Genomic DNA, 25,261 nt, shown 5'->3' on the forward strand with positions numbered 1-25,261 from the left:
CAACGGGACCTACAGCTTATTGTGGAATCCGAACCACATTGTAATGAGAAATGAATTTCTATCACCAGAAATAAATTCCTCTAATTCTTCATTGGCCAGTCGGAGAATCAAACGCAGGCCCGGCAGAGTGCTAGCCGAGAACGGTACCCACCCGTCCAATGAGGAACTGCTAATAAATAAATATATATATATATATATATATATATATATATATATATATAATTACCATCTTTTAGAGATGATTTGTAGATTATATAAATTAACATGATGTTAAACTCAGTGCATTAATTTGAATTTTTGTCCAGAAAAGGTCAGTTCGTAAAGGTTTGATTTGCTGTACGAGTTATTTATGCCCTTTCTAAAAAATAATAGGATAATAGCTTGATAAATAAGCATAAGTTTAATGTTAAGAAATTGTATAAACACGCACCAAATTAACCATTGCTTTTTTATTAACATTAAGAAATCTCGATTACAAGTTCTTTCGGAATTCCTAAAGCACCATTCCTAAATGCAAGAGGTGAAGATTGTGGGAATATTCCCCTGACCCCTCGCATTCCCAAAACACTGATTATATTAAAAAATGACAACTTTTTTTTTATTTCGTTAACAATTAATATTTTTTAAATTAATAATTAATTGTAATTAAACCCTTTCTCAGCAATGTTGGATTTTGAACATAGCTGGTTTATCTCTTTCCAATTGGTGTGAGGCTCCTGAACGGGTGCTGCATTTACGTAAGCTTACTTGTTGACAAATACTAATGTAACAAAGTTACAGTACATAGGACATGTGAACAAAGTTCCATTACACGTGAGACTAAAAACTTGTGATGAGAATATGCTGATTATTTCAGCGTAGTTAGAATCAGGATTAGTCTAGAGATAGTAACCCTTCCGGACTGTACAGTACATAGTACAAGGGTTTGATGTAAGCTCCCAAAAAACCTCGTTTCACTCGAAACCCCAATTTGATATACTGTATATACTCTAAAGTTTTAGTATTATGGGTAGTAGTAATGCCATAGCCCTGGCTATAAAATTATTATTATTATTATTATTATTATTATTATTATTATTATTATTACCTTTTGATACCAGGTTAAAGTTTCATAAGTAGTCTTAGGCTTAAATTAGTATTATTAGCGTCATAGCCCTAACTATAAAATTATGATTATTATTTGGTTATCATATGTCATCATAGGTTTAAATTGACATCATTCCTCTAAAGCACGTTGGTTGGCTCTAGGGGATTGTTAGATTAATACTAGGGGATGGTTAGGTTAATCCTCCGCCATAGGATATGGAGGGTCCCCCCCCCCCTCGATTTCATAGATTTAATCGCTAAATGCCATTCAGTGGCTCATTTGGTGTAAATTTAGTGCAACAAATTCCAGTTCTTGAAAGAAGAATTCATCCAGAGGAAATGTTTTCTGAATCTCCTCATTAACCACTTATCTTTTTTTTTATTATTATTATTACAAACACCTTGTTCTGAACTCCGTGGCATTGGAGGGTTTAAGGGTTTCCTGTTTCAGTAAATCTTTATAGTTTTTTCAAGGTGGATTTCCGATACAAATATTAAATAATCAGAATTTAGAGGACCCAGTTTGGACACATCGAACAAACACTATGGCCTAATGACGTTAAGACTGAGAATCCCGTATATCTTAGACTCTTTCTGTCTACTTTGCATCAACCAGATTTCTTTCGCTCTGGAAGAATGTCAATATGCAACGAGACTATTGAAATATCACGGAACAAAATTCATGAAAGCTAAGTATACCCTGTCGCCATGCAGACCAGGAAATGAGGCCATATTGCCGTGTGTGGGGGGGAATTATTAAGAGGACATAATATTGTTGGCAACACTGTAAATGTAAATGAGACGGCTGCACGAAGATATGTTTATTAATATATTTTCTTGGCTAAACAGTATATAAAATGGTGTGTATGATGCAGCAAAGGTGTGGTAACTCGAGAAATTTAGGTATTTTGTTTATCTTTATACATTAGTCCCTGGGGGGGGGGGGGTAGTAGACACCAGAACTTGCTAAACAGGGAACACGGCGTTCCGCGGAGCCTCCGCCAGTTTAATACCGGTCCCTTGGAGATGGAAGTAAAAGCATAAACAAAAATGGTAAACTCCTTGGAATATCTCACCCGTACTGCATTAAATGGAACTTTTCCTATATTGTTTAACTGAAAGATTACATTAATATACGAAATGTTGCAGTGCCAGTCGCCTTTACCGGTAACTCGCTGAAGTGGTAAAGAAGTCTTGCTTCTATATTGTTATTTCAGTGTTCTAAAATTACCGGCGTAAAAGCCTTCCTTTCAGAATTAATTTTCAATTAGATGTTTTTACGCCCTATCAAAAGATAGAGCATGGAAGAATTAACAAACCCATTAATCATAATAGCCTCGAGTAGAAGCGAAAAGGTAACATCCGATCAGGAATATCTCAGCAACGGGATAGAAATAAATCAACTATGTTAAAATCTGAATAATATTGATAAGTAACTTCATAATATATTTTTTACAAGTAGAATAATAATAATAATTACAAAATAGAAATACCAATCGTTATTCATGGAATAACCGGCATTTTTTATTTAACATTTTTTCGAACCCGCTGTGGGAATGTGTTGGGAAGGACACACGACTGGTGATCACGGTTGGTTGTACGAGGCCATAAGTCTACACCAGGCCTCTTCACCCCTTTAACACCTCACCACAAAAAAAGATGCATAACTCCTTTGTGAAAGGGTTTGTGCTGACATATCTTAATTCCAACCAACTATAGGCTAGAACCTGGCCAAAGCATCCTCAGATTCACTTAAGGAAAGGTCCTGCTCATGAATATAACTTAGACTGTACAATGTAAATAAGTATGTTGAATTACAGGTCACAGTCTTAGACTGTACAATGTAAATATGTATGGTGAATTACAGGTCACAGTCTTAGACTGTACAATGTAAATAAGTATGTTGAATTACAGGTCACAATCTTAGACCGTACAATGTAAATAAGTATGTTGAATTACAGGTCACAATCTTAGACCTGTACAATGTAAATATGTATGGTGAATTACAGGTCACAGTCTTAGATTGTATAATGTAAATAAGTATGGTGAATTACAGGTCACAGTCTTAGACTGTACAATGTAAATCAGTATGGTGAACTACACATCAAACAAACTTTGTGGCATAATGAAGTTTAGGCTGAGAATCCTGGATATCTTTGACTCTCTCTGACTGTAGTGCATCAACCAGATTTCTTTTTGCTTTGGAAGAATGTCAATATGCAACGAGACCATTGAAATACCAGGGAACAAAATTCATGAATACTAAGTAGCCTACCCCCTACCACCCAGGAGACCAGGAAACGAGGCCATATTGCCGTACGTGTAGGGTAATTATTAAAAGCACATATTGTTGGCAACACGGTAAATGTTAAGGAGACGGCTGCACGAAGATACGTTTATTAATATTTCTTGGCTAAACGATATATAAAATGGTGTGTATAATGCAGTAAAGGTGTGGTAACTCGAGAAATTTAGGTCTTTTGTTTATCTTTAATTAAACTCCTTGGAATATCTCACCTGTACTGCGTTAAACGGAACCTTTCCCTTGTTTAAATGAAAGATTATTACATTCATAAACAATATCTTACAGCGCTCGTCACCTTTACCGGTAACTGGATGGAGAAGGCGGAGGACAAAGAGGAACTCAGAAGAAAGCAAAAGCTGGTAAAAGTAATTAGAAAGCATGAGACTACAAAAAGAATAAGAGCAGAGACGTGACATGAAACATAACAGTTCAGACAAACCAACAGAAAGCACACCAGCAAGTGAAAATTTACAAATGCTTTCCAAAACAGGTAGAAGAAGAAGAAGAAGAAGAAAAAAGGGAAAGGAGAAAGGACCAAAGAAATGACATTTCGGACAATAAAGGGCCCCAGGAACTGGACGAAAGACTTCCGCTGGAACTTTCTCCGTCCAACATGAAGCTCCCAGAATATTCACATCAGCAACCAGCCTTTCACCTGTGAATAGAAGCAACATTCACTGGTACAGCCTGCCTGGCCAGAAATGTTAACCTTTTTGAAATTACAGGTCAACCGAAAAAGTTTACACTTTGACATAAGATGGTCAATTCGTGCACTTTCTTGTGTTAAGTTCCCTGGACCCGAAAATAATAGTGATTCAATTTTTGTCGAAGTTAAAATGACTGAATGTGACACAGATGAGACTCATAATACTAATAAATATTGGTTAAATAAGTAAAAATAATTACATAGACAAATCCGTGGATATTTTGTTAAAGGAGTTGGGAAATCAGGTAGAGAAATGTCAAGTAGACCTAATTGCAATTGGTGTTGATGTTAATTAGCTCTGCTTCGTGCTGGCACAGGCTCTTGCTCCTAAAGCAGTCAGTAAAGTAATTGTAAGTGGGCCAGATCCTGATGAGGTAGCATAAAGCTAGTTGTTCAGACACGCACACTCTGCCTAGAGATAAAAGCACCATTCGAACTATGGAGTACTTATATTATTTCACTTGGTTTCTGAACACTGGTAGATTACAGTTTAGTTGGCCAGGCCATGTAACACCTTCTGCCTGGGCGCAATAACTCCACCAAGGTAAGTAGTTCTGCGACCCGACTCTGCTTGCAACCTCGCGACCCCACGTGAGCCTGACCCATGCTTTCCCAGATGCCCTGACCCAGTCTTTCCCAGTTTGCACACTTGCAATTTGCCACCGCCAATCCGGTGACGATACTTGATTTAACTGTTTTATGCAATGACAAGAAGTCATTGCTAGTGTTCTTAATGAAAAGTGGCCATTAAGTAGAGTAGAATCAACACCCACCAAAATGCGGCCCAATTTTGCTGAAATCGACAATCCCGAGACGTCGCCGTACAAACAGAATCGTCATCTCCACCCATCCCTCTTCCTGCCAGTTCCAGTCATCCAGATCCCGCCACAACCAGCCGTCCCAGCCTAAAAGAGAAGAAGAATCGAGTTGTCCGATTTTTCCGATGATTCTGATGTAGACTAAGATAAGTGCAGTTTTTTTCAGTTTAGGGTTATACATTTTACTGGCTTTCTGTTGGTGTCCAGATGGGGGCATAGCCCCCCCAGCCAGGTCATGGCACACCATCCTGTGTGAGGTTAGGTGGGTTGGATCTGGTTAGGTCAGACCCGGCATAATAGGAAGGGTTAGGTCGATTTATGTTAGCAGGCTTTCTGGGGGTCTAGGGGAGCAAAGCCCCCCTAGCCAGGTTAGGACACGCCGCCCTATGTTAGGTTAGGTAGGTAACATCTGGTTAGGTCAGGACCAGGCACTACAGGAAAGATTAGGTCTGTTTATGTTATAGAAATGATGGTAAACATTAGCTTCAGTCCCGGCGCCATCTTGTTTGTATTCGTCCACCAGTTTTCAAGTCGGAACCTACTATACTGCCATCTGGTGGTGGGTACTGACTAGAAAACTGGCAGACGATAGCCTTGGCCAACTAAACTGTAGGTGCTCCAAAAACTATACATTACTTATTTTCATCTTTCAATTCTTTTACGAAAACTATAAGGCTCGTTTAGCATTCTGGTGGAAAAATGCATTATTGTTTAATTCAGATGTTAATAAGTTAGGATGAATCCTTATGGAAATATAGTTTTCCTGATGTATTTTCACAATCTTGAAAGGTATCTTTAATTGTCGACTATTTAATGGAAATCCTTTTTTTTTTTTTTTTAAGAGCCAGGGGCATCCCCTTGTCTCAAAACTACATATATTCGAGAAAAATCAGTGTCAAAATAAACATGCATTAGGAAAGCTCATACTCCAAAATTATTCGTGTAATTATCGATTCTTACTTTGAAATCATAATACCTACTGAGTAAAACTTAGAATAGGGGACAGGCTCTTAGGATAGATAATTGAGGAAAACATTTATCATTAACCACTGAATGAAATGTAGAATGACACGACGGAGATGGACCCTACCCGATCCCGCATTGCTAGTTCTTTCCAGTAAAGACGCCCTTTCATCACCCTGCAACAGAGATTAATGGAAATGGTAAGCATGGGACCCTCAACCAATATCAAAGGAGTTTATCTGGAGTTTTGCTGACACCAGCATTATATGACCTGAGTAGTTAGTATATAATATATATATATATATATATATATATATATATATATATATATATATATATATATATATATATATATATATATATATAGAGCCCGTGCTGGCACAAGGCCAGCTAAATCTGAAACAACAACAACAGTTCCCTACATTAGTTCAGTGACCAGAACCAGGGAAAAAAATGCAGTGATATTTCCTACAAAACCAGATCCGAAACTGGATAATCTTTCGAGAAACTTCTAAGCTGAGTGAGATTGCACTTCCATTCGCACGTGTGCTGTAACCAAGGGTCTCTAAGAACGCTGACTTCTTGCTGAATGCGAAAAACACCCAAGCATTTCGTTACATGCTGTGTTCAGTCATACAATCTCACGCCTTTGAAAAGCTATCACGTTCTTTTCCCAAAAGGTCACCTTCATGACCCATTACACACACAAAACACACATTATATATATATATATATATATATATATATATATATATATATATATATATATATATATATATATATATATATATATATATATATATATATGAAATTTTTATCACACGTGATTTATATACAATCATGAAAACAAATGTCTTAATATAAGAACACGACTTCTTGCTGATCTCCGTTGAGAAAACACCGAAGGGGGAATTTATATAAGTGATAAATGAATTGGAATCGTTACATGCTGTGACTCAGTCGCTGAAAGGCTCACGGGTTCGTGTCCCCACGATTCCAATTCATTTATCACTTAAATTCCATTTTGGGGACACGAAAACGATTCACCTTCATTTATCCTTATATATTCTCCAACACACACACACGATACACACACATGATTGTATATATATATATATATATATATATATATATATATATATATATATATATATATATATATATATATATATATATATTAGCTCACCAAGCTGGCACTGCCCAAGAAAACTCTGAATGACAACCGATAAAACTCTCTCTCTCTCTCTCTCTCTCTCTCTCTCTCTCCTGTTAAGATAGTTGCTTCAGTTAAGTTGCCCATCATTTTTGACATTTTATATTTCATCCCTTCTCTCCCGAGAGTGTCACTATTTATATCAGCGACCTCAAAAAGTATGGATTAGACAGTAATATCTGTAGTTTTCAGTTATTTTTACATGTCACCACCTTCCCACCCACCCCCTTCCCATCGGGGCTGAACTTGGACTTAAAGGGCATTGGGAGTGTCACTATTCATCTCGGCGACCTCGAAAACTGTGGATTAGACACAAATATCCTCTCATTTTCTGTTATTTTTGCACGTCACTCCCTTCCCACACCCTTTCCCCCTTTTGTACCAGTGATGTCTTACCCCAACAGTATTCTTTTTCAGATAGTAAGTCATATGTGTACCAAGTTTGGTTGAAATTGCTCAATGTGTTTCAGAGTTATTCTGGCACACACACACACACATCCATCCATTTACAGTATATAATTATAATCAAATGGAAAATGAAAGAATGGTTGAGGTTTCCTGCATAGATCATGCGTAAAACAAACCCACCAAGGGGGCCATTGGTTTGAACTTCAAGCTTCCAAAGAATATGGTGTTCATATTATAATATCGGCCAGTAGCCTAGCAGTGGAAAGGGGTGTTGGGAAAAAAAGGTCGGGGAGATAAATGCATTTAAAAGGGATAATCAAACAACGGTTCAATCATTATTGCCAACTTTATGTGAGAGTTTGGAGTTACTGGAAGCTTCCGGGAACCTCAAGTGCCTTCTAAAAATGCCGACATTTTCATGATTTGTATTTGTATCGTATCAAGCTGTGGCAGCTTATCATCATTTCAATAAACAAACAAATACGTTTCAATTTGGGAAATAAATAATTGAAAAGGTTAATAGTAGCATGACGAGAATCAATAGCCTTTTAGTCAGGTCGTCCATTTCCGTCCGATTGCCTGCCTCTCGTCTCTCCTATAAACATTTGTTGTGGCAGGTTTTTTTTTATCAATACCATTTGTCCTTTTTCAATATATAACCAAGTTTATAGGACATTAAACACAACGAGATACATCCAGGTGTGTTTTACAATCCGAAATAGAGCTTCATCTGATTCTAGCCTCTCAAGCCTTGGATTTACAAATTTCATCTGATTCTAGCCCCTCAAGGGATAACTAGAGCCAATGAAGAATTAGAGGAATTTATTTCTGGTGATAGAAATTCATTTCTCGCTATAAAACAAGAAAAAGTCCCGTTTGGATTTACAAATTATAGAGAATATGAAGAAATTAAACTTCAGTTTAAGCCAAACTGAATGGATGAAAGAGGATCAAGATAGGATACAGTAGGAGATCTGGACGAAAAGGAAGATAAAAGACAAATAAATGAAAAGCCAACACTGAAAATTTACAGGAATTTTAATTAGGAAAATGTAACAAAGAGACTTGTGTTATATTGTGGAGAGGTATATGAAAACCTAACATACTACAATATTAGGAACCATTAAATTCGAGTAGCATCCATGAGAGGGAGACAGAGGAACTAATAGACTACTTACAATTACTTTACTGACTGCTTTAGGGCAAGAGCCTGTGCCAGCACGAGTCAGAACTAATGAACATCAACACCAATTGCAGTTAGGTCTACTAGATATTTCTCCAGTCTGATTTCCCAACTCCTTTAACAAATCATAATCCACGGATTTGTCTATGTAATTATTTTGACTTATTTAACCAATATTTATTAGTAATTTGGGTCTTAGTCACATTTAGGGTCATGTTAACTTTCTGACAAAAATTGAATCACCATTATTTTCGGGTACAGTGAATTTATCACAAGAAAGTGTACGAATTGACCATCTTATGTCAAAGTGTAAACATTTTCGGTTACCCTGTAATTTCAAGAAGGTTAACATTTCTGTCGCTAAGTATTTTCGAAAATGCCAATATTTTCTGTCGCTCCGACTTAAAAAAAAAAAAAAAAATTCGGTTACTGTATTTTTTTTTTTTTTGAACAGCCAACAACCAACATTACCGATGCAGCAAAAGTGAAGAAGACTACCGCACGCCTCTGCAGTAGATTCGGGAAGTAGCAGTTACGTGGAAAATGGGCACCGTTTTCAGTATCAGCCAGGGATGAGAGTAAAGGCATAAATAAAAGATGGTAAAATATCATAAACATAAACAACAGAAATAAAAATCAACAATAGGCGGTAAATATCCCGGTGGGCGATTGGCGGGAACCAGGCAGCAGTAATAGTAGTCAGTTTTACCTCGTTTGCTTAGCATTTTCGGAGGGCCAATATTTCGCTTGCTTTTAAATAGCAAAAAAAAAAAAACAATCAATGTTCTAGCTGCTTTCTACTCATAGAAAAAGGTCAATATTTCTATTGCTTTGTATTTTCATAGAGACCAATATTTCGGTTACCTTGTAATTTCAAAAATTGTGTACTTTCAAAAAGACCAGTACATAAGTTGTTGTGATCCTTCAAAATGGCCGATATTTCAGCTGCTTTGTACTTACAAAAAAGGCCAATGTTTAGTTGCCTGTCACATTCAAAAGACCAATACTTCTGTCGATTTGTACCTCCAGAATGGTTAATATTTTCGGGTACTGCGTAGGCTTGCTTTTAAAGAGGATATAATATTTTGGCTGATCTTTGCAAAAAGTCCTGTATTTAAAGATAAAGTTTTACATAAACTTTACGAAAACAAAATGAACGTCGAAGCTGCAGGTCTTCCTGGCTCAACCCATTGGGGTTATGGGGGACAAATTCAGCATTAGACATAGAAAAATGGTAAATGGAATTGATATAAAAACATTCCACTCACAACAAATGTTTATGGGACAGACGAGAGCCAGGCAATAGGACGAAAATGGACGACCGGACCACATCGCTGGAGATTCTCGTCACGCGACTATTCAGTCATTTATTTGTTTCTCTAATTGAAATTTATTAGTTTGTTTGTTTTCTTTATTGAAATGATGATGCGCAGATGTAATCCAAAGTTTAGGGGTCCAAATTCACTGCATTGCTAAAGTAAGAGTCCAAATTCACTGCAGCTAAAGTTTAGGGTCCAAATATTTATTGCTAAAGTAAGTTGGTCCAAATTCACTGCAGTTAATCCAAATTCACTGCATTACTAAAAAAGTTGAGTCCAGTTTATCTGCATTACTAAAGAAGTTAGGGGTCCAAATTCACTGCATTTGTTAGGGGTCCAAAAAAAACAGTTGGAATACTGCATTACTGGAACGTCCAAACAAAAACAGTTAGGGGTCCAAATTACTGGATTACGGAGGGTCCAAATTTTAAAGTAAATTAGGGGTCCAAAAATCGTAAGTTAGGGGTCCAAATTCACTGCATTACTAAAGTAAGCAGATAAACTGCTAATTACTTTTCAAATTTATCATTACTAAAGTGGTCCAAATTCACTGCATTACTGTAAGTTAGGGGTCCAAATTCACTGCATTACTAAAGTAAGTTAGGGTCCAAATTACCTGGTTACTAAAGTAAGGGGTCCAAATTCACTGCATTACTAAAGTAAATTAGGGGTCCAAATTCACTGCATTACTAAAGTAAGTAAGGGGTCCAAATTCACTGCATTGCTAAAGTAAGTAAGGGGTCCAAATTCACTGCATTACTAAAGTAAGTTAGGGGTCCAAATTACTGCATTACTAAAGTAAGAGGGTCCAAATTCATTGCATTACTTAAGTTAGGGTCCAAATTCACTGCATTACTAAAGTAAGTTAGGGTCCAAATTCACTGCATTTAAAGTAAGTTGGGGTCCAAATTCACTGCATTACTAAAGTAAATTAGGGGTCCAAATTCACTGCATTACTAAAGTAAGTTAGGGGTCCAAATTCACTGCATTACTAAAGTAAGTTAGGGGTCCAAATTCACTGCATTACTAAAGTAAGTTAGGGGTCCAAATTCACTGCATTACTAAAGTAAATTAGGGGTCCAAATTCACTGCATTACTAAAGTAAGTTAGGGGTCCAAATTCACTGCATTACTAAAGTAAGTTAGGGTCCAAATTCACTGCATTACTAAATTAAGTTAGGGTCCAGACTGCATTACTAAAGTAAGTTAGGGTCCAAGGACTGCATTGGGGTCCAAATTCACTGCATTACTAAAGTAAGTTAGGGTCCAAATTCACTGCATTACTAAAGTAAGTTAGGGTCCAAATTCACTGCATTACTAAAGTAAGTTGGGTCCAAATTCACTGCATTACTAAATAAATTAGGGGTCCCCTGCATTTTTTGGTCCAAATTCACTGCATTACTAAAGTAAGTTAGGGTGTTTACTGCATTATTTAGTCCAAATTCACTGCATTTAAATAAATTAGGGTCCAAATTCACTGCATTACTAAATTAAGATCAGTGTTTTTATCAAATATTTATTGAAAATGAAAAACAATGAAAAAAATTAGCAGTTTATCTGCGTACAGAAGGAGATTGTAAAAAAAAAAACACACACACAAAGGGAATAATTGGGGAGCGTAAATAAACAAAAACATGTCTTGGGGGATACGGACCCATAGAATTTTTAGGAAATCGTAAATCTCTGCTGCTGTAAGCAGATAAACTGCTCATTTTTTTTAATTTTTTTATAAAGTGGCTGCTGAAGAGCAAGATCCCGTGCCAGGTTCCTACCTGGCTCACTCCACAAGTTTGGGCATTGAACCAGTCCCCCTCCCTCTGTTTTTTTTCTTTCTGTTTAATATTAAGAAATTTTACAAACAGACACTAAATTAACCAGTGGTTGAGTGGCAAAGTCTGAGATGTATGCTAGTATTGCACCATTTTTTTTTTTTTTTTTTTTTTTTTGCCTGCCATGCCCCTAGGTTAGATTTGTGGATCTAGAAGTAATCTAGGTTGGTTGGGTTGGATAGATGGAGAATAATCTAGGTGTGGGAAACATAATGAGATTATTTTCAAGAAAATTCTATGGGTAGATTTTAAAGATATGGCATCCGCTTTTTACAGGGAAAGGCCCCAGTACTCGGTTACATCTCGGGGAAAAATGTTCCCCTAAACCCCTCACATTCCCAAAATACTGATTGTTTTATTAATGATAATTTATGTTTTTATTTCGACAACCATTAATATTTTTTAAATTAATAATTGATTTTATTCAAGCTATTTCTCAGTAATGTTGGGTTTTGAACATAGTTGGTTTACATGAGTGTACATGTTGATAAATATGAGCGTATCTATGAAACTTCTGGACGCTCTTGTAAGATAGAACAAAGTTATATTACACTTGAAACAAAAGACTTGTGGTGAGAATATGCTGATTATTTCAGCGCAGTTAGAATCAGTATGAATCTAGAGATTATTATTAAAGATAGCAACCCTTCCAGATTGTACCTAGGCATAAGGGTTTGATGGAAGCTCCCAAAAACGTCGGTTCGCTCGAAACCCCAATTATGATTTATGGGTAGTAGAAGTTTCATAGCGCGGTCAATAAAATTACTATTATTATATTACTTTTTGATACCAGGTTAAAGTTTCATAAGTAGTATCAGGCTTAAATTATTATTGTTAGTAGCGTCATAGCCCTAACTATAAAAATATGATTATTATTAGGTTGAAGTATATCATATATCATCATAGGCTTAAATTATTGTTATTCCTGTAGAGCATGTTGGCTCTAGGGGATGGTTAGGTTAGTCCCCCGCCATAGGCTATGCATAATAATAAGCTTGTTGGTAATAGTCTTACTTCAGACACATTATGAAGACTAGTGTTCAGGTTTATTTATTTAATTTATTCTTTACTCGTACAGGGTTTTTCCCCCAGAATTTCATTTAGATGATTAATCACTAAAGGACATTCAATTGTTCATTTAATGTAAATATAGTGCAACAAATTCTAATTCTTGAGAGAAGAAATCATCCAAAGGAAATGTTTTCTTAATCTCAAAAGCTACTTTTTTTAAATTTTAATTACAAGCACCTTGTTCTTAACTCCGTGGCATTGGAAAGTTTAAGGGTTTCTTGTTTCAGTAAATCTTTATAGTTTTTTCAAGGTGGATCTCCGATACAAATATGAAACAATCGGAATTTAGAGGACCCAATTTGGACACATCAAACAAACACTGTGGCCAAATGAAGTTTAGACTGAGAATCCCGTATTATCTTTGACTCTTTCTGTAGTGCACCAACCAGATTTCTTTCGCTTTGAAAGGATGCAACGAGACTATTGAAATATCACGGAACAAAATTCATGAAAACTAGTAAACAGTACCCTACCACCCTGCAGACCAAGATACGAGGCCATATTGCCGTACGTGAAGGGTAATTATTAAGAGCATATTGTTGGCAACACCGTAAATGTAAAGGAGACGGATGCACGAAGATATCGTTTATTAATAAATTTTCTTGGCTAAACAATATATAAAATGGTGTATATGATGCAGTAAAAGTGTGGTAACTCGAGAAATCTAAGTCTTTTGTTTAACTTTATACATTAGTGCCGGGGGGAAGGTTGGTACTAGACACCAGAACTTGCTAAACAGGAAACACGGCGTTCCGCGGAGCCTCCGCCAGTTTAATACCGGCCTCTCGGCGATGAAAGTAATGGCATAAACAAAATATGGCAAACTTCTTGGAATATCTCACCCGTACTGCATTAAACGGAACCTTTCCCTTGTTGTTTAACTGAAAGATTACATTTATAAACGATACCTTTCTGCTAATAAATTAGAAAGTACAACGAAAGGTTTCAGGAGAGAAATTACAAGGATAGAGGTACCATTACATGCAGACCATGTGTTAATCCTAGGACACACCTTTAAAGAATAATAACAGAAGCGTTACAAACCCTCATGGAAATAGCAAGCGAATTTGGCCTAAATATAAACAAAGCCAAAAGCAATATATCAGTATTCAACGATTGGTAGACTGTGGTATTGACGATGTAGAAAATACGCAGCACAAATAAAAAGAGTTGTGCAGATACCTGGGTGTAACGATCAGCAACATAAAAGACAAGGGTTTCAGTGGACAAAGTTAAGTATACCTTAGTTTTACCAGACCACTGAACTGATTAACAGCTCTCCTAATGCTGGCCCGAAGCATTAGACTTATTTTACGTGGCTAAGAACCGATTGGTTACTTAGCAACAGATAAAAATGGCCAAAACTAAAGCAAAGCAAAAAAAAAAAAAAGGGCAAATATGGCTAATGCAGTCATCATCAGTATAGCAGGGTGAAAATAGGAATATGTATTGGAAAGGATTAGCGATGCCATCTTTCACGTATCCCGTGGAAGTCATGAAACTCTAAGACAAGAATGACATAAATGAACTACAAAAAGTAGACAACGAAGTCCAAAGAACAATTCTGAAAGGCACCAAGTTAGACAGCAAGATGTGCTTTACGATCCGAAATGGGAGCCTCTTCCCGCCACTCGAGGGTTATGAAGAATAAATGATTCTATCTGAAACATACTTAATATTGGGATGAATAGGCTCCTATATGAGATAACCATAGATCAGTATGAAAATAGGAAAACCCTTTGGATTCTGCAAATAAAAGAGTATCTGAAACCATTAAACGTAAATTTAAGTAAAATTTAATCGCTTAAAGGTAAGCAGTTATAAGAAACGATAAATAACTGGGACAAAAAAATCCTGGCAGAGAGAAATGAATGACTAGACACCCTTAAAAATCTATAGAAATTATATAAAGAAAACAGAAGAGAAACAAATTTAATCTGGTAATGATAACTACGAAAATACAATGCTGATCAGTAGGGCTAGACTGTGCACACTAGAATTAAACGATAGGAACAGGCTGGGAGGGAAAGATACAAAATGTTTTTGCTGTGAAGAAAAATCCGACAGGAATAGATCTTATAGATTTGTGCTTCAGTCATAACAAGAAAATAAAGAGGAATTGATACCTAATACACTTCTATATATTTGCAGATCTGTCGAAAGAAAATGAAAATAGGGAGGAATTTTGTGGTATTTTAGAGACCAAAAAATCTTGAACACACCCAAGGGAAAAATAAAACGAGCCAGGGAGCCGTGTTGTAGGCAAATCCCAAATACTACTACTACTACTACTAATACCGCTACTATAGTGTAAATTAGGGAAAGATACGAAATGTTTCATTGCTGTGATTTCTGTGAACTGTGAATAAGTAACCGAGAACTTAGAAATAACATTACCACCCAGCATTTAGTGACGTCAGAAATAGAGGTATTTCCAATCGAGAACTTCGTACCGACTATTACCTTGAAAACGGATTTTTCCTACAGTTTCAGTGTTGCTGCTGAAGAAGGTGGATGTGTTCATTGTCTGTCAACTGTTACCCTCATATCTACCCAACATATTTAATAGAGGACCCTTTGGGAACGGGTTAGGGGGAAATCGCTGGGATAACTGAAAGACCGGACCGCCATGTTGTCATGGAAGGAATTGGCTAAAAGGAGATGGTAGATCTAAGTAGTAACTCCGCGGCGGCGATTTCCTTCTAGCGTGACTTTTTCTTCATTTTTTTTTTTTAATAATTATGGATTTACCTTCAATTTTTGTCGCACGAATGTAATTAACCCATAATTAACCCCTGAAGTCCATCCAACAAGGGATTTCAATACGCGATCTTCACAAGACAGAGCGCAGGTATATACGTCGGTTCATATCTCATCTGGCAAGTGCAATTACTTGTTAACGTATGGGTAACCCAAGGGCCAGTACTAAACACAGTGAAGGGACATTCCATCCCCCTGATGCCAGTACTAAACACGGTGAAATGCATTTAACTCCCTCCTGTTGGCGAATGGCTCCCTCTCATTTTTCCCCTCCAGAGGTCGCCTCCCCAACGTAAACGTGTCCGCTCCATTTCTGTTCCCCCCCCCACCCAAAACCCCGAACTCCCACAGTCCCCCTGTACTGTTGAGTAGAGTTAGGGGGCAAATAACAGTTGGCCAACAACAGACAAACTCACCGGCAGTATCAGAAGCCCTAAAAGTGTAGAAAAAACCAGTTTCCAAGGTAAAATCAGGCTCGGTGCTAGTACTTAGAATTGTTTAATATTTTTTTGCCTGTCTGTAATTAAGTTGTAATTTACTAGAATTACCAATCAGATTACGACTTATAAATTAAGGCAGTACCGGCCCCCCCCCATAGCTAATACGGCAATATTGTAACCAGGAAACACCCCTAGGGTAACGTTAGGCTGGTATTTTGGTAATATTTTGCCAGTCGGCTCTAGCTAAACTGTAATTTACCTTGGGACTGTATACGCGTATACGTCGGTGCAGGGGACCTGTTCGTACCATCTTTAGCCTTCAAAGGTCATTCACAGTTTAGTTACAGCCGGCCGACAAAATATTACTTTAAATTCTTGTAAAGCAAGTAAAATAACAGGAAAACGCCAATTGCCATAGCTAGTTCACCGCAGAACTACAGCTTAGAATTACCAGAAACTCTACTTTTCAAAAAATCTCCCCTATAACACTGCCTGTGCACGATAACATTCCAGGAATGTCAGCATACAAATTCTGAGGTTGATTACAGATTAATTACAGTTGACTGACAAAAAATAACAATAAATTCTCGATAGCCTAAGCAACCAGAATACCATAGAAAAAATCAATTTCCAAATTAATACCCCGTGCGGAGCTATTGCTTAGCTCTACCATGAGGTATTTTTGAAAATAGGAAGGAATTTGTAAAGATAGGCTGTATGGCATTATAGAGACAGTAAACTTGAACACAAGCAAATGAGAAAACAACGGGTAATTGGGACATTTCAAATACAAGCCAAATCCCCAACACCCTACTACAATACTACTACAGTACTACTACTAGACTGCTAACAACGTAAGAAATAATGTAAGTGGTGAAGGAGTATATATATGCTTATATTCTTAAGGGCATCTTGAGTGTAAATGTGACTTATTTTTATGTAGAAATGGAGGAATACTAGAATTTCCACGCAGCTGGCTTCCGCTGTTGTGGTCTAAAACTTTTGGGGGTAGGCGGTGGTAATTTAACCTCCTGTTGAAAACTTTCTGATACTATTCGGTGTATCTTTGGTTGTTGGGTGGGGGAGGGGTGTTGGTCAAAACTCCTCCAGCCAGGTCAGGGTAATCCTACAGTTTGGGGGTCCAAATTCACTGCTTTACGTAGCCAAGATCAGCACACACATTTATAAAATATTTATTGAATCGTGAAAAAAATGAAAAAATGATAAATTTAGCCCATCTGTTTACAGAAGCATAGATTGTAAAAAAAAAAGGGGGATATAAAGGGGGAATGTAAATAAACGAAAACATGTCATAGTGGATTCAGACTCATAGAATTTTGAGAAAATCGTAAATCTCTGCTTCTGTAAGCAGATAAACTGCTCATTTTTTCAGATTTATAAAAAATAGCTGCTGAAGAGCAAGAACCCATGCAAGGTTCCTACCTGGTTCCTGGTTCCTAAGCGCAGTAAGCGCTCACTCCACAAACACTACACTGTTCACGTGAGGTGCAGAACTTATTCCTTTTTTTTTCTTACAATCTCTGCTTCTGTAAGCAGATAAACTGCTCATTATTTAAATATACTTCTGTTTACAGAGCTTTTGAAAGAAGAAACTGAAAATAGGAAAGAAAACTTAAACGTACACAAGGGAGCATTGAATTAGGACCCCTAAACTGTAGGGTTACCCAGGTCAGGTTAGAAAAGTAAGTTCTGGTTATGTCAGGGCACAACACTAGGAAAGGTTAGATTAAGGTTGTTTTGGTTGGGTCGTAGCCAGTGCCAGAATGCGCGTCTGCAAAGAAATTTAGTCCTGCTGATCTGTTTCAGATATTCATTGTTACTTGGGGGGTGCAGTAGGGGAGAGCCTCCCCTCTCCCCTCCTGGCCAGGTCAGGGCTTGGTACTCTGAGTCAGTTCAGGAAGATGAGGTCGGGTTAGGTCAGGACACGGCATTCTAGGAAAGGTTAAGTTTGGTCAGATTTCTCACACCTACCCGTCTCCCTACTCTGCATCAACTCCTGTGGTAAATGGTAAAGCTTAACACTACTACCGTGGCCTGGTTCCCACCAGTCACCAATGTAATATTTGTTTTCCTCATGTTTTTTAATGTTTACCTTTCGTTTATGCTTTTGGTATTTACTGTACCGTCGCTTGTTTATGTTTTTACATTCATCCCAAAAGGGCTGGGACTAAAAACGACACCCATTATGCATTTAAACTGGTAGTTACCCAACCAAAGGGAAGCGTTAGCAGTCTTCAGATGTACCTCACTTTAACTGTGATACCACAACTTGATATTGGAGTTTTTATGCTGTGTTCATAAGCCTCCTTAATGTGTCAGGGTAGTATGCAGATGGAGGGGTCAGGACTTACTTTGGGGGGCTTTCCAGCAAGGTAAGGGCACAACATCCTAGGTAAGGTTAGGTTGAATTCCCTCTGAAATGCCTACTACTATTAAGGGGTAGCCAAGGTTAAACCATTTGACCACTCTGTCTATATTGGTTCTGAAAATCATACTAAAAGTCATCGAAAATTGACTGCTACCATTTGTTCTTATTTTACCATTGATTCCCAGGGGGCTGGTACTAAGCATGGTTCTTATGGGAGTGATTGTGGTACAGTATGAAAGTAGAAATTTACCATTTAGTCCTAAACAAATATAATCTCATTGTTCATTAGATAGGGATTTAGCTTGTGAACATGTGCTGGAATGGCCATTCAAACATGTTGACAAGTTCGTAAACTACCGACAGGCAGGGGGAAACCATGCCCACATGTTGGTCTGCACTCCACTTTGCCGTTGAGGCCAGACATGTTTTACGACACTGCCTGATTTTTGCCGTTTTAAGTTTTTGTTGATTAAACTTGAGTATTTGTTTTCCTTTTTCGTTGTTGATTGTGTTTATATTGCAATTTTTCAAACCCATCAGTCAAATAAGCCTTCTTGCAAAGGATTGTTTGTTTTGTTCTTACACAAGTACAAACCTTTACATAGTGATTTAGCTTGCAAATGGGAGCTGGAAGGGCCGTTTTTGACACACTCATTTAGCTTGCAAATGGGAGCTGGAAGGGCCGTTTAACTCTCAGACACACTCATTTAGCTTGCAAATGGGAGCTGATTTCAGACACACTCATTTAGCTTGCAAATGGGAGCTGGAAGGGCCGTTTAACTCTCAGACACACTCATTTAGCTTGCAAATGGGAGCTGGAAGGGCCGTTTAACTCTCAGACACACTCATTAACTACTGACAGGTAGGGGAAGCCCCGCCCACCCATTGCCATGCACTCCACTTTGCTTCCGGCTGCTTTCATGTAAAGACACCTCTGTGAAGTCTTTGCCAAACTTGCTGTTTGCTTTCTTTGTATGCATTTTGTTGTTTCTGAATATATTTGTATGATGATTTTGAGTTGTTTTTATTACCATCCTGCTAACCCCTCAGTCAAACAAGCTTTCAACCTCGGAGAGGAAACCTCCGGTTTTCAGGTGCTGTCCATGGAAGGACAGGCCATGTAACAGGTTCCTTTCTTCAATCAAGGTAGATCCTCATACCCTCTGTGCCTCTTGCAGGAGGCGTGACTGTAGTCAATAACCCATGTTTGGAGTACCATGTCTGGCCGTCTGAATACAGGCAGCCCCTGGTTTACGGCGGGTCCGGCTTATGACGTTCCGAGGTTATGATGCTTTTCACATACATTCATCAGAAATTATTTCCCAGTTTACGATGCACGTTCCAAGGTTATGACGCGTTGTACGCCGATCCGACGGAAGAAATATGGCTCCAAAACGGCAGAATAATAAAAATTTGGCGGTTATTTTTTATGAAAAACTCAATAAAAGTGCAGTTTACATCGTTTCCAATACACCCAGAGCAATAAAAGTAAGGCTTTCTTTGGATTTTTGACAATTTTCAACAATTTTTCAGTTTACGATGATTTTCAGCTTACGACTCGCCGTAAGAACAGAACCCCCATCGTAAACCGGGGACTGCCTAGTGAGTGAAGTTTGCCAGGAGGAAAAAGAGAGAGAAGGTTGCCAGGTATCATCTGATCGATACTATACACCACAGATGACACCAAAAGTCCTGCTCAATCTCTCACTGTTACCCCTCCCACAGGAGTAGTATCCTCTTTGCTGACTGCTACCATTGATTTGGTAGAGACCTGCCGAAGCAGGGAAGACGTCCAGCCCGGAAGTGATGAGAAGATTACAGTCCGTTAGTCCGAAGGCCCGATAGTCCGAAGGTCCGATAGTCGTAGGTTGGTATTTTTATGGGTGTTTACTGGTTACAATTTTGCCGTATTAGCTATGGAGGGGTGGGGGGCTGATTACAGTCCGTCGGACTATCGGGCCTTCTGACTTTCGGACTATCGGACCTTCAGACTATCGGGCCTGCTGAGTATCGGACCTTCGGACTATCGGGCCTTCGGACTATAGGGCGGTCATCGATGAGAAGCGCTCGCTCCTAACCCAACCTATTTTATGTGCTGTGGAGACTGAGGAGCTCAGGGAGCTGTGGCCCTCCCTGGGCATCTCAGGTGAGCTGAGTGTTTCTTTCTTATTGACCACTGGAAGTCAATGAAGGGATACACTGTACTCTTTATCACAGTCAGTGCCAAACCAATACCATAAGTAAACTTGAGTCTCTCTCTCTCTCTTAACCCTGTTTTAGCCTAATGCTATACAGTCTTTGAGTGAGGAATCTCTCTCTCTCTCTCTCTCTCTCTCTCTCTCTCTCTCTCTCTCTCTCTCTCTCTCTCTCTCTCTCTCTCTCTCTCACATGCAAAGGCAATGGATGGCCTGGAGGAGGAGGCTATATTTAAAACAAATTTGTCTGGGGTTAGGCTTTGTCAACTACCTGGCCCACCAGACAACTTCCTGTGAGCCATCTTTGCATGTGGGAAGACAAGATACAACATTGTCTCGAGTCCCTGGGTGAAATTTTGGCTCCTATTTGGTGTTAACACTGAGGAATGGTTGGGCTCTGGGGTCAACTGTACTACAATCCTTCTGGAATGAAGGAGGGTCTGTGGAATGGTTGGTGCATTTGATTTAACAGCACCTGATATTGTCAGGCAGTATCCCGTGAGCTCCTGGGCCTAAAAGGCACTACGGTTGAACTTTCATGTTCAATTGGCTTTCTCTTCTTTGGGACAGCAGAGGTTCAACATTGTTTATTTCTGTGTAGTTTTCCAGACTTCTCCTTTTGGGAGTTTCATTTCACCTTTAATCACTCTTCCTTTTCGGAAAGGTGGTAAGGGAAAGAAGAGAAGGTGGAATACAAGTGCAGTGTTCTTTCCCTGCAGTTGTCTTATGTTAGAGAGTGCCTATCTCCTTTGAGTATCCGACATACTATGACCCTTTTCTGTTCCATTTCCTCACCATATTCATGGCTCGCAATGGGACCTAACCCTTAGTAGGGGGTATGCAATGCTGAAGATTGGTGCTAGAAGTTGAGGGAGAGTGACTTCTTGTTTTTGAGGGACTGAAAGAACGGGTATTTTCAAATATACACATAATGGTCACCTTGGTAGTACCTCAGCTTTACTCTCAGGGAGGAGAGTGTCTCATCAGGACTTTCAGTCACCTCCCCCCAAGGTCTAATGAAGAGCCTATGTTGTTGTCAACTTATGTTCTTTCGTGAGAGGTATACTGGATGTATTTGGATATTGGTTTGCCCTGGCAAACTTGTTGTAGTTTTGACCATAGGACAAACCTACTCTCTGGAGTTAGTGGTGATGAACTTTGTGATTTTTATCCTCTTTCTTGACCAGAGAGTGAGCATCTGGATTGCTGGTTTACAGCAGCAACAAGTCTTTTCCTAGGTTTCTTGGATGTCACAGTTCTTTAGTTTATTTGTTCTCTTTGTACAGATGGGTTCCAAAGGCAGCTTCATTTCCTCTTCCGACTTAGTCTCAAGAAGTGGTGTTTTCAGGGGATTGAGACTTTGGCAGGACAACGGGAGCTGTACGTGGGAGTGCGTCTAGGTATTATTTCCCAAGGATGCTGTCATGGTTGGACACATCCAGTGAGAGATAGGATACACACCTGGGCATTGCTTAGTGTGATAAGCCTCCCCGGTGTCATCTGATTGCAATACTCCATCAATGACACCGAAAGCCCTTTTTGATCGTTTCCATCTTACTGTTATTGTGTCCAAAAGCGATTCTTCTTCGGGGGGATGTGTAATGGACATTTTCCAGGATGAGGAGTTCTCTTATTTTTTATTCTGTTCGTCCACCTGCCAAACTTCCTCCAGCTGTTCCTACTCCCAGGGAAGTAGTTTTCTCTTCACCAATTCTCACTCTAGGGGCTTTTTCTGTTGTACACAATTGGGGCAGTATGTTGGGAACAGTTTCGGAGGTTATTAAATGAAACTCGACTTTCCTTAACCTAATTTATTTACTTACCACTACAGTGGTCATAAAAAACCTTAATATGGTTAATAAATCTTAATTTACAGTATGGAAACATACCTAACCTTATCACTATAGTTCTTCAAAACTTATTCTACTTAGCCTTAATCCTATAGTTCCCCACTCTTCTATCAAAAGAGCCTTAACCTAGTTAATTACCTCAAATATAAGTTTAGTAAACATGACCAACATACAATCTCAAACACTTCTGGTTCAAAATAAATATCATATACTCTTGCTTCCCAATGTTTTTCACATAAATAAGTTCTGATAATCTCAAATCACGAGAGCAAATACTTTAATGGGAAAGTACACGACCGTCAGTTGAGCCACGAGTTTAGCAGACTGTTTATGACCCAAGTCAACAGCAGTGTGTGAGGGACCAATTAACTTATATCCATCTAACGTTTCCACTGTTCGGAGAAGTTCTCCCACACTGTAAACCTGGTCACCCCAGCACCTACTCATCCTCACGGGGCCTGTGGCTCCTTAACAACTGAAATGACACTTTGCCCCTAGTTCACTCAAGTAGTGCCTCCAGCAAACTGCAGTTTATATTACTACCTTACACTTGAAGGTTTCTGGACCCTCAAAACTGAAGGATCATTCTTACCCAGAGCATTACAAACAGTTCAGGTGAAGGGGAGCTGCTCCTATTTTTACACACTCGTTCAAGCAAACACCTCATTGGGGGTGAACTGCAAGTAAAAAGTTAAAAATAATGATTAATTAAACAATCATACACCAACAACACATTCATAAACAACATATGCACACACAATAAACTTAATAAGAAAACAATAAAAATCAAACAAAAATAAAAAAAACATCACAATAGCAAAAGCAGAACAATCAATTCTCACAAACGTCTTTCATCATACAAACCCAAACTTAGCCTACCACATTACTACTGTTGGTTCAGTCAGAGCGCCGAATCTGACGTCCAGATGCCTTTCAACACCAGCTCTACAAACGTAGGTAGAGAGGTAATAGGGCATTGGTCCCCAAACACCTGTATGACAAAAAAGTTGTTTGAGATTTCCAGGTTCTGAGCTTACACATGGCTACTGATTGGCACAACAGGCAGCTTTGGAGTTCTTTCTTCTCCAAACTTGTGTTGGTTTAAGCATGGAGAAAAGCTGTTTTACTGAAAGGCAACCTCCAACCTTGTCTCTTATCGCCATTTCGCCTTTTAAAGGTAATTAACAGCAGGTTGAGTTCTGCTTTTCCCTAGTGAAATCTGGGACTCTCCATGTGTTCATGCCAAGTAATATCCAGACCTGCGAGCTCTGTGGTTCGAGGTCCTAAGAGATATTCCTCTCTAGTTAAACTTTGGATCCAGCCACTCATAGTCTGGTATCTCTGGGCATTGAGAGTTCTGGCACTTCATGCCTGGATGTTTTCAAGCCTCTCCCCTGACAAAAATCACAGTCTTTTAAAGTAAATTGTATTTTTATATAACTAACTTACCCAGTATTTACATAGCTTATTAGTTTCACTTATTTAGCAGCTAAAATATTGAAATTCGCTGGTCACACTAGTTTGTTTTGGGTTAGGTGACATGCCCCGGCTGTTTCATCGGCAATTGGTGAAGTAGTCTTCTCTTGGTAGCCTTGCGGCATATTTAGTTAGTGATGGGTTGTCTTTATGGAAACCATATCATCAAATTACGACTTTTTTCCCGATTTGGTCTTGTTTCTTTGATTTTTCACAATGTCTGACTCCAGTGCTTCTAGCTGTAGGTATTGCAGCAAAGGCTGCAATACACATCTGACTAAAGAGTTATATGACACTCTCATAAAATGTACAGAATGTAGGGGTCAGACATACTCTGTTGATTTGAGATGTTCAGAATGCGCTGATTGGGACATTAAAAAGTGGGAGACTTTAGAATCTCACTTAAAGAAACTCGGTAGGGACAAGAAAAGGAAAGTGACTGCTAGGAATAATAGTAAGTCATTAGCTAGTCAGGAATCATCTGCTGCTAAGTCTGATTCTAATGTTCCTTTAATTTCAATGAACCCAATTTCAACCCCTCTTAACTATTCAAACCTCTCCTTTACCCAGCTCTCATGTGTCCGAACCCAACCCCTTGGCCAGCCTCGAGTCGAGAATCGACAAGAGATTTGAGTTGATAGTGGAGTCTATTGCACAGTTAGCGTCTTCAGTGAAAGTGCTTATGGATAAGAAAGGTGATTCAGAGCGCCCTGTTGCGCCCAGTACTCGTGAAGTGTTGGTGGAGGAGGTGGCAGCTCGTCCTGCCGGTTCTCGTAGACCGAGGTCCCTGGCATACTCCCCAAAACCTGGGAGGAGTCAAACTGCTAGCCTAAGGGATGTTGGTGGGGTCTGCCCACAAGCAGTCCCCCCCCCCTTAGTTCAGCCTGTTAATGTATCCCAGGCTACAACCAAGAGCCTTTGGAAAGGTCTCTCAGTGGATGTTCATTGCATGTCATCTAGTTCTGAGGAGCTAAGTCCCAGGTGTCAGTGGCGATTTGTGGACAAGTCATGCCCTTTGAAAAGGCATGCAGTGGAAGTGTCGAACTCTTCTCCAGTGCCTTTAAGAAGAGTAAAGATCCCGAGCTCCCCTCGTGTAGTCACTGGGACAGCCCGGACCATTTTTCCTCGAGTTACCTCTCTGCAGAAGATATGCTTTCACTGCCAAAACGTCAATCTTCCCATAAGCGCTCTTCATCTTCTAGAAGAACCTTTTTTAAGGAACATCATCAAGCACCTGAGCACCCAGCAGTG

At 38.9% G+C, this 25,261-nt stretch overlaps 1 long non-coding RNA gene across 2 annotated transcripts in view; it reads left to right on the forward strand.

Moving 5' to 3' along the window:
- Window positions 1-15,184: 15,184 nt before the first annotated feature.
- LOC136830558 (uncharacterized) overlaps window positions 15,185-25,261 on the forward strand; it is a 37,276-nt gene continuing 27,199 nt past the window's right edge. The window contains exons 1-3 of one of the 2 annotated variants that reach the window (XR_010850659.1): window positions 15,242-15,310; window positions 15,394-15,574; window positions 16,134-16,966. This is a non-coding gene — a long non-coding RNA (uncharacterized lncRNA). Of the gene's footprint in view, window positions 15,329-15,393; window positions 15,575-16,133; window positions 16,967-25,261 lie in introns of both variants that reach the window. The other variant, XR_010850660.1, reaches the window with a different exon arrangement.

Source organism: Macrobrachium rosenbergii, chromosome 47 (genome assembly GCF_040412425.1).
Source record: "Macrobrachium rosenbergii isolate ZJJX-2024 chromosome 47, ASM4041242v1, whole genome shotgun sequence".
Lineage (NCBI taxonomy): Eukaryota > Metazoa > Arthropoda > Malacostraca > Decapoda > Palaemonidae > Macrobrachium > Macrobrachium rosenbergii.